The sequence below is a fragment of the Protopterus annectens genome, chromosome 3.part0 (assembly GCF_019279795.1).
Source record: "Protopterus annectens isolate FY-2018-M chromosome 3.part0, PAN1.0, whole genome shotgun sequence".
Lineage (NCBI taxonomy): Eukaryota > Metazoa > Chordata > Ceratodontiformes > Protopteridae > Protopterus > Protopterus annectens.
In genome coordinates this window covers 95,815,851-95,826,375 of record NC_056731.1, presented here as the reverse complement: position 1 = coordinate 95,826,375, position 10,525 = coordinate 95,815,851, and the positions used below count along the sequence as shown (strand labels likewise).

Below are 10,525 nucleotides of genomic sequence, written 5' to 3'. Positions count from 1 at the left end.
CTATGTAACATACAGCTAAGACCAACGTGCTCTACCTGGTGATCTTTTGCTTGTGTACCGGCATGAATAAAACCTTTAGTATGAAAAATACATTTGCAGTTTTAGACACACAATGGCTCTTCAACTTCTCAGCTTTATCACTGCTCCCAGTGCCTATGAATCCAGTCAGAAGTACATGATTCGTGACACACCACCCAAGAAAGCTCAATTCATCCAGTCTGCACACTCAAAGTACTTAACTTTGTATATGAAAATACAGAGTATGCTTAATAATAAGGTTCCAGCTGCTGAGTGTATACATTTCAAAAGTCACAAAATAGAGACATTTACTCTCCTGTGTGTAGATGATGTGGGAAGTGGCACAGAAAGCTGCCACAAAGCAGGATACGTAGCAACCTTAGTTCAAGTTATAAGCTGGCAGTGCACATCCAATACGTAATGGGCTCAATTATTCCGGCTTTTGTCTAATGAATAACTGGAGATAAATGGGCTGGTTTAACAGTTTCTGAAAACTTTTAAGAAAAAAAATATGAGCCAGTCTTAAGAGTAACAAAATCCATGTGAAAACCCAAAAAGGATTACCTAGACATAAGGGTATACTACACATAGATCCTTCAGATAGAGGTGATAACACCAGAGCACAACATTGTCCACTAGATACATGCCAGAGAAACTGAACTAGCCGATTTAAATATGGAATGGGCCAATATGTCAGAGTCCTATGAAGCAGAAGAAAGATTATTCAAAGACAGGCAAAAGCACTAACTACCTTAAAGGTGCAGCTTAACCAGATGGCACTTACTGAGTCCCAGTTCTGTCCTACCCATCACAACATTATGATATCATGATATAAAAAGATACCAGACTACGAAACTAAGATCAACCCATGCAGATCTCAAAGACAGATCAGAACTACCCCGAAGCAGGTAGAATAGAAGGTTGTCTGTCAGTTTTGGTTACCTCAAACTCCCACTTCAAGGTCTACTGGCAGTGCAGGGTCTAAGTGAGCAGCCAAGTCCTGGAGAGGAACTGGTTGCACCCATAACTGAGAAGGACTCTGGCTTACTCTTGGGCAGTGTTGTGTACCACTAGAACTGAAAACAAACCCTTCATAGTAACCACAGTTCAACAAGAATAAGTTGAAGTCTTCTGAGTTCTGAAGTGAGACACCCAACAGCATAATTATAGGAGGAGAGTGTGGGGTACTTAACATAATGACAGATGTAACTGAAAGGTATTTGTTAAGAGTAAATCATAAAATCAGGATTTATTCACCTTCTATGTCCTTTGTCCCAACTAGATTTTCTCTGCTGTCCCTTCTCCCTGGAAGGACCAATAAAGGTCCTGCACCTGTGCAGTTACATACCCTAGTGGTGTGAGGCTTTCACATTAGACCAGTTCCAGTTTGCTCTGTTCTCTGAGCTGACTATTTTCAGAGAGGGATGCCTACCTGTGGTAAGCAAATGCCATGCTGCAGTTGGTATCATAAACTTGTAAAGTAACATAAGTAAACATTGAAAGTGAACAACAACTGCATGGCATACACAGGAGACAAAACAAGCATGGAAAACTAATGGGGGAGATGTAGGGAGGCAGCTTTGCTGGGGCAGTGCTCTCCCTTAGAAAACTTACTGATAATTCTAAGGTCTTATTTAGGTAGGGTCACTAAAACATCTGGGTAGAATCACAAACAGTACAGGTTGTTTTTTCCTATATGGTAAGCAGTAACAGGATACTCTGCAGCACAGTAGTGCCAAAACCTGCAATCATACCTCTCAACCGTACAGAATTGCTCAGAATGTACCAGTTTTGATAGCAAAATAATGGGGTGCCATGAATTCCCGAGTGGCTTCTTCAATTACAGATTTTTTTTTGCAATTTTATGTAACGGATGATGTCATCCTGCATCGTCAGCATTTCCAGCTATGTCATCAACATGCAGGGGCAAGTACGATGACATCACCTTCACGAGGCAGCATCTGACTGCCTGTTGGACTCGGAGACTCACTGGAAAATTTTAAAAATTCAGTGGTTTATAGTCGCATCTTGCCCATGACTTGGGGCACTTCAGCAGACATCCAACAAGTACGCCACATCAATGCGCAACTTCTTGAATGATCTGTCTGCCGTTGACTGTTTGGATCATGGAATTGTACTGTATGTCTTGACACTACAGCTAGCACATCTTGTGACAGTTTACACCTTGAGATACAGGTGAGCATGATGCCTCTCAAGTGAAATATGCTAAAGTTTAATGAGGTTCAGGGACGCGGGGGGCTGGAATTTATATAGCGCAGTCCACTAAATAAAAGGCATGTACAATCTTAGTAAGAATGGGGGAATTTTACAAGATTCATTTTATGACTTAAAGACATGCTGCTATTAAGCAATAAATATACCCTGGTTATTAATGCAAACTAAAGTACCGATATTCTCTTAAACATCTAGTGTTTTTGATCAGTGATTGGGGGTCCTTTTTCTGGGCCATCTAAGACGTGTGGAAGGTAGTTAAGAAGTAATGTACCAGCACTGAGTGAATTAAGGCTTCAGATTTCATTATTAGTAGTTAAAATGGGAGGGGAGAGAAGAGAGAATTGAATAAATATGCATTTAGACTTAATGTTCATAGTTTTTTTGTTGGATGTGACATTTGTATTACAGTTTGGGAAAGCACAGCTAATATAGTCTCTTAAACATGCTACCCGTGCACGCTGCATGATGACTGTCAGGAAGGCTGTGCTGCACAAAATGTGAAAGCAGCATTTGTCACGCTACTTCAACATAAAGGGACACAAGCGCTGACAGCGCAGACCCAAAGGGAGGCGTCAGTGGGCACACTGCTCTTACAGCAACACACTTGCTGTCTCAAGCGGAAGCTACAAACTAAGATCACTGAAGGCAGGGAGCTTAGTGGGAGAATGAGAGTTTGTTGTGAAACCATTTTTCGGAACGGGATCCATATCACTGATATTGAGAGAGAGGACAAATAATCGAACTATCGGAGGAATGAACTGTTGTCTTGACTGGTTAGTTATTGAACGAGAGTGCTATGGAATGGAAACATTTAAGCTCAGTGACGATTGTATTGCTGTGTGTATATATGCAGAGATCATATGTAGATGTTTTTGTTCTTTACACACACAAGACAGCAGACAAGGACTGTTAATGAATTTTAATGACAACTGCAGGGGGAACAAGATCAGATTTTGGTAGAAATCCTGTAATATACCCTGGCTGGCTTCTTATGAGGATGGCTAACTAAAATATATGTGGGCAAGGACAAGTGAGTTTTTTCACAAATGGTTGGTTTGTATAACAATTTCTGTATTACAGAGGAGAGCCATCTCACATCACTTGGTGCATTTTGGCATCCTTTCATCCGTAGTCGGGGCCTCCTTGACTGTTTTCTGACATCTCCTCCATTTTCTGTCTCTAATGAGCTGGACACAGCTGAATCATTCCAGGATCCTCAGAATGGCACTGTCTGGCTCAACGGGCTCACAGGATCATGAGAACAAAGATGAGTCTTTTTTGCTGACGTCTGTCAGGACTGCAGTGGTGGCAACTTTATACTGGTATGTCTCCATAAAGTACAGTTGTGTACACTTACCATAAATTAAGATGTTTGAGTGTATCCATTGTTGAAGTCATCACACCTGGATTATCCTGCCAGGGGTAGCCCCCAGGCGGCCCGAATACCAGAGGATTAGTATTTCTGAGTTGGTTGCTGTCACTTTAGGACTGACATCAGGTTGTCAGTGGTATAAAAAAAGGCAGCCGACACCATTACATCAGTTTTTCTTGCCCCAAATGTCAGAAGACTGCAAATAGGAAGCTAAGCTATGGTGGAAAAACACCACCAGTAAAAAGTAAATACCAACAGCCCTATAAGGAGAGAGTGAGAGAGAAAAGAGAGAGAGCGAGACGACAAGGGGGCTGGAGGGTGGGAAAAGTACAGTTTTGTACCTACCATAAATGTAGATGTCTTTTCTTCAGTGTTTCTTGCCCCAGATGCCAGGTGCCCTCCAAGGCAGGCTGTAATCAAATTGGAAGACAAAACAGGATTCCAAACAAATACATGAGCAATAAAACAAATACACCATAACAGATATCCCCAGCTGACATCTACATTTATGGTAGGTACAAAACTGTACTATGTCCTTCAAGAATGCAACTGCAGTCATAACAGGGAGGAGGTATGCTCTAGGAGAGAGATGGTGTGGCAATCAAACCCTGCAGGACTGAGCCTGCTCTGGATCTGAGATTGTAGTGTTTGGAGAATGTACTAGAATGTCCTTTGTAGGCACCTCTTAAAAATGCTGTAGAGGTGGCTGTAGCTCTGGTGGAATGTGGTCTGACATAGGCTGGAACAGTCTTCCCATGAAAGGAATAACAGAATCTGATGCAATGTCCAATCCATTTAGAAATAGTCTGTTTTGAAATTGCTTTTCCTTGGACTGCAGGGGTGTAAGCTACAAAAAGCTGTTCAGGCTTCCTACTGGCCTTGGTTCTGTCCAGGTAGTATCGAAGTTGTCTATGAATGTCCAAGGTATGCAAAAGTCTTTCCCCCTTATTCTCAGGATTGGGGAAGAAAGCAGGCAGATGAATGGCTTGATTTAGAGAAACCCTAGATACCACCTTTGGCATAAAAGTAGGGTTGGTCCTTAATGAAACCATGTCTCTGTGGAAAATAATAAAGGGTGGTATTGCCATTACCTTCTTGCTGAGGTAATTGCCAACAGGAAAGCTGTTTTCCATGAGAGAAATTGCAAGTCAACTGAAGCTGCTGGCTCAAAAGGAGGTAGAGTCAGTTTTCTAAGACAAAATTGAGGTCCCAGGCTGGCACTGGGGCCTTTCTTAATGTTCTTGATTTGTCTTAGTAAGGGGTGAGAAAACAGGAGGATCAGTGTTGTATCTGGCTGAAATAGCAGATGCATGTATCTTTATTGAAGAATATCAGAGGCTCTGCAACATATCTGCCAAATATTCCAAGATGAGTGGGATGTTCAGTAATGATGCATCATGTCCCTTGCTGGTATTCCAATTGCTGAATCTTTTCCATTTTGCTAAGTAAACCTTTCTGGTGGATGGTCTTCGAGCCTCTGTTAGTATCCGCTGAACTTCCTTGGAGAGAGATAAGCTGAAGTTATTTATGGGATCTCCCAGGCTGTTAGCTGCAGTGTCTGAAGGTTTGGATGCAGTGTTTCGAAATTGTGTTGAGTCAAAAGTAGAGGCCACTGAGGGAGGACCCACCTCCTGGTGTGACATATGCTCCGTAGTAGTGGGTACCAGTGTTGTCTTGGCCAATCCGGAGCAATTATGATTCCCTTGGGCTTCTCTGCTTTGATCTTTAGTAATACTGAGGTCATCAGTGGCAGAGGTGGGAATGCATAGATTGCTAGGGAGTTCCAGTTGAATGAAAGGGCATCTATTTTCCAAGCCTTTGGATTATATGTCCTTGTGCAAAATTTTGGTAGAAGATGATTGAGGTGAGAGGCAAATAGGTCCACTTCTGGCTTGCCCCATGTCGAAGTGAGTTGTCTGAAAGCCTTCAGATGTAACCTCCACTCGTGTGGATCTGTAAAATTTCTGCTTAGGCTGTCCGCCAACACATTGTCTTTTCCTGGAACAAACTGGGACTGTAACTGGATGTTTAGACTCAGTGATTTCTCCCAAAGCTGCATTGTCAGTCTGCAAAGTGCCCTTTGCTTGTTTATGTACCACATCACAGTGGTGTTGTCTGTCCGTATCATTAAATGGCCTTGCTGGAGTTGGTGTTGAAAAGCCTCAATAGCATGCATTACTGCCAGCATTTCCTTTTGGTTTATATGCAGATGTGTTTCCTTTGGAGACCATTGTCCTTGTATACACCCCCATCCAAGGTCTGTCTGTAGTCATGGTCTGTGTTATCTGTTTTTTTGAATGACATACCTGTGTTTTCCTGGCTCACCGAGGCCCACCATAGGAATTCCTTTTGTAGGCATGGAATGAGTGGTATGATTGTCTCCAAGTTGTTGCTGTGTTGAGACCAAATGCTTTTAGGTACCATTGAAGCTTTCTCATGTGTAGTTTTGCTAATGGAACCAGTAGAATGCAGGATGCCATGTAACCCAGGGCCTGTAGGAATCTCCTTGCAGTCATCTGGATGAGTTTTGCTAAACCTTTGAAGTATTGAGTTAACTTCTCTTGCTTGTCTTCTGTCAGGTAAGCCATCTGAGAGGCTGTGTCTAGTTTGGCTCCTAAGAAGATTATTTGCTGGGATGGCTGCAGTCTTGACTTTTGGAAGTTGACTGTGTATCCCAGAGCTTAATCCAGGTTTTGTCAACATCAATTTGTCGTCCGCTTGTATGAGGCAGTATACCCTGGAGCCTGCAATGAGCAATTACTGAAGCCAGGCATTTTGTAAATACTCTAGTAGATAAGCCAAATGGCAATGCTGAGAATTGATAATGCTCTGGCCCTGCAAGAAATCTGAGGTATCTTCTGCAGCTGTGTCTGATAGGGACATGCAGGTATGCCTCCTTGAGGTCCAGAGTAATCAGCCAAGACCCCTTGCCCAGCATGGGAAGGAGTTGCTGTAGAGTCAGCATTTTGAACTTTGGTACTATGAGAAAGGTGTTTAATGCGGACAAGTCCAGTATTGGTCTCCATTGAGAATCTTTTCTTGGAACAAGGAACAGTCTTGAGTAAAACCCCTGTTCTTGTTGTGGAACTCTTTCTATTGCTTTCATTCGAGTCAGCAGAGTGATTTGCTTGACAGCCTCTGCCCTTTGATGTTGTGGTAGATTTGGCATGCCTTGTTTTCTTGGTAAGGTATGAAAATGAAACCTGTACCCTCGGTCTATAATGTCCAAAATCCATTTGTCCTTTGTCAGTCTGTGCCAGTTTTCTGCAAACAGAGATAATTTCCTGCCCAAGGGAGCTTCTAGTTGTTCCCTGGTTGGCGGTAGTAGAGGAAAGTCATTGAGTTTGTGGTTGTTGGGCAGGTGAAACCCCTGCGTCACTTCTTTGGTTTCCTGGCTGCCATTGCTCTGTATTGGCCTCTTCCCTGTTCTTACCCCTTTGAAACTTTTCTGGGTTAGGAAAGGACCAGTTTTGAAGGCCAATTCCTACTGAATCTGGGGTTGAACCTGGAGGAAATCTTTCACAGTCTGAACTGATTTTGCTTTTCTTGATGGTCTTTAACACATCCTTAGCATTTGCACCAAAAAGCTTGTTCTTTTCCAAAGGTGCATCCAGAAGTTTTGCTTTACATGATCTGGTAGAGGTTGATCTTTTAACCAAGCATGTCTACATCACTGCCCCTGTCATAGCTGCCCTACATGAAGCTTCCAGTGCATCATATCCACACTGCAGGAAGTGATTGCTTACTTGCTGAGTGTTATGTACAGCTTCCTGCAAAGTCTTCCTGTCTAAAGGATCAGGAGAAGCTAATGTTTTTGTAAATCTTCTAAGAGATAATCCTGATATTGGAACATATGAAAAAGGCAATTTAAAGCTCTCATAGATAAGGTAGTGGATGTGTAAACCTTTTACCCCATCTCTCTAATGACCTTGCTTCCCTGTTGGAGGGCAAAGGAGGCTGAAACTCCTTTAGGCCCCTGTGAAATAGTTTCCAAATCAGCAGTATGGGCCCTGAATAAATGGGAATGAGTTTCTGGGACCCTGTAATACCTGTCTGGCTTGGCTGGAGCAGGAGGAAGAGAATCAGTAGCACTAGAATCAGAACACAAATCATCCAGAACATCAAGTACAGGAGGAATAGCTAAGGGCCTGTGCTGAGGCTTCTTAAGGAAAGTCCTAAGGCGTTTCCTAGAATCAGAATATTCCTGACCCTGCCACTTGAAATGTTCCCTCATGGTGTGCAGAACTTCCCCAAAAGAAATATCCTCAGGAGGGGAGGGTATGGAATCTTCTGCATCCGAGTCCTCATAGGTCTGGAAGAGCTCTTCCTGGCTATCAGAGTGGACAGAGCCCTCAGAGTCTTCATCTGAAGGAGAAGGGTCAGAGGGTTCAACCCGGGCCTTTTATCAGGAGGAGGCTGGGAAGCTCTCTGAGGATGGGCCTGTGAACCTCTGATCATGGAAATTAAATCAGCAGCCATGGACATAATTTGTGTCTCGGAGTTGGCTGAGGTAAGGATTTGGAAGCAATATGCTTTGTTTTGCTGGCTGCCTTAGCCCTAGTGTAGGCCTTAATAGACATGGCCATAGGAGGCCTGGCAGCTCCACGTGCAGGAGTGACCTTGTCTACAGCAATGGTCTCGGGCATTTATCCGGAGGAAAGTCTATAACTGGCATCGGAGTAATATCTGGAATATGCTGTGTCTTTGGAGAGACCGTCTCAGAGTTTTGGCGTGGAGTCGGTGGTGATGTTGGTCCCGGTCTTTTCGCTTTTGGGAGTTTGCGATGTCGGAAGATCCGACGGCATGGTGTAAGCAAATTTAAAATCTTCAGCGAACTCTGCCCGGCGCCTGAGAGTGCGCTTGTTCACAGGCTACACAGGCCGAGACGTCATGGTCTGGGCCCAGGCAAGGAGGCAGTAAGAGTGGAAATCCTTATGAGGTATTTGTTTACCACAAAAGACAATTGTTAACTTTTCAGTAATTTCTGACATCGGCTGAGGCAAGAAAAGGTGTAGAATACAGGAGCTGACCGACCGGCACTTGCGAACTGCTTCTGCTTCGGGCACCGCGCGGCAAGAAAGACTGGAGAAAATGCCGTCGGCTGATGCTTATGTACTCCAGCAATGCGACATCAGCCGACGTCGGACCCAGACTTTGGAATCCGGCCGACCGAGGGCTGCCTGAGGCAGGACAACCCACATGTTATGACTGCAGTTGCATTCTTGAAGGACATCCAGGACTGCAACAGTGAATACACTTGGACATCTACATTTATGGTAAGTGTACTCAACTGTACTATGTTCTTCGTGTTTCACTGTTGCAGTCATCACACTTGGGTTGATTCCCAAAGCTGAAAAATGGGTGGAGGCAGTCAAGAAGAGTTGGGGCTGGCTAGTATGCCCTGCAGGACTGCGGTTGCAAAGCCCGCCCTGGATTTGGAAAAGATAAGCAGCTGGTAATGCTTGGTGAAGGTATGAACACAGCTCCAAGTTGCAGCTTCCAGAATGTCCCTGGTAGGGACTCCTCTGAGAAAGGCTGTAGACGTTGAAGTTGCCCTAGTGGAATGTGTTCTGACCCCTTGAGGGGGTGGTTTCCCATGGTGTTTATAGCAGAAATGGATACAGTGTGCTATCCATTTGGAGATGGTTTGTTTTGATATGGCCTTGCCCTCTGCCCCTGTTGCAAAGCTGACTAGTAACTGGTCAGATTTCCTAAAGGGCTTAGTCCTATCAAGGTAGAATCTGAGCTGTCTGTGCACATCTAAAGAGTGCAGGATCCTTTCCCCCTTATTCTGATTATTAGGGAAAAAGGTGGGCAAATGGACAGATTGGTTGAGAGCCACACTGGACACCACACAAGGCATGAAAGTAGGGTTAGTCCTGAGGGAGACCCTGTCAGCATGAAAAATGATGAAGGGTTCCACAGCCATAAGTGCTTGTAGCTCAGACACTCTTCTAGCTGAAGTGATGGCCAGAAGCAAGGCTGTTCTCCAAGAGAGGAATTTTAACTCTGCTGATGCAGCAGGCTCAGGGGGGGGCATGAGCTTTTCCAACACAAAGTTAAGGTCCCAAGCAGGGGTAGGGGCTCTTCTTGGTGGCCTTAAGTTGTTAGCCCCTCTCAGGAACTGCTTGATGACAGGGTGTGAAAAGAGAGGTGGCTCAGTGCTGTAATGAGCAAAGATGGCAGCGGCATGGATCTTAATGGAAGAAAAGGACAGGCTCCTGTGGAGTAGGTGTGCTAGGTAATACAGGATGAGAGGTAAGGAGGGCTGTGCTGGATCCGCTCCTTTAGTCTAGATCCAGGAACAATACCTTTTCCACTTGTCAGCATAGGATTTTCTAGTACTGGGCCGTCTGGCTTCACGTATGACATCCAGTACCTGTTGACTTAGGCTGGCCACTGAAGGAGAAGTCAAGGAATAAGCCAGGTTGCAAGGTTCAGGGTCTGCAACTGCAGATGCAGGAACTGTCCCTCCTGCTGAGTCAGGAGAGTTGGGATCTGGGGGTGTGCCATGGAGGCAACGGTGGCAGACTGCGCAGTAGTGAGTACCAGTGTTGGCATGGCCAGTCAGTTTTCTCCTTTATCTTGAGTAATACTCTTATAAAAAAAGTCAGAGGGGGAAATGCATAGATTGAGAGGTTTGCCCACTGGAAGGATAGGGCATCCACTTTCCAGGCCTTCCTGTGAGGGTCCCTGGTGCAGAATTTGCTGAACTGGTGGTTGTAGGAGGAGGCAAATAGGTCCACCTTCGGGGTACCCCATTTCTGGGTCACAAGGCTGAAGGTGTTGTGGTTTAATTGCCACTTGTGTGGGTCTGGGAGATTTCTGCTCAAGTTGTCTGCCAGAGAGTTTTGGTTGCCTGTTAGGAATTGAACTTACAGGTGAATATGCATGGCTGGG

General features: G+C 44.5%; 1 protein-coding gene across 1 annotated transcript in view; it reads right to left on the bottom strand.

Annotated features, from left to right (window-relative positions):
• The window catches only part of PITRM1 (pitrilysin metallopeptidase 1), a 1,418,909-nt gene that overhangs the window by 1,146,647 nt on the left and 261,737 nt on the right, over positions 1-10,525 (bottom strand). The gene's annotated exons all lie outside the window — the stretch shown is intronic.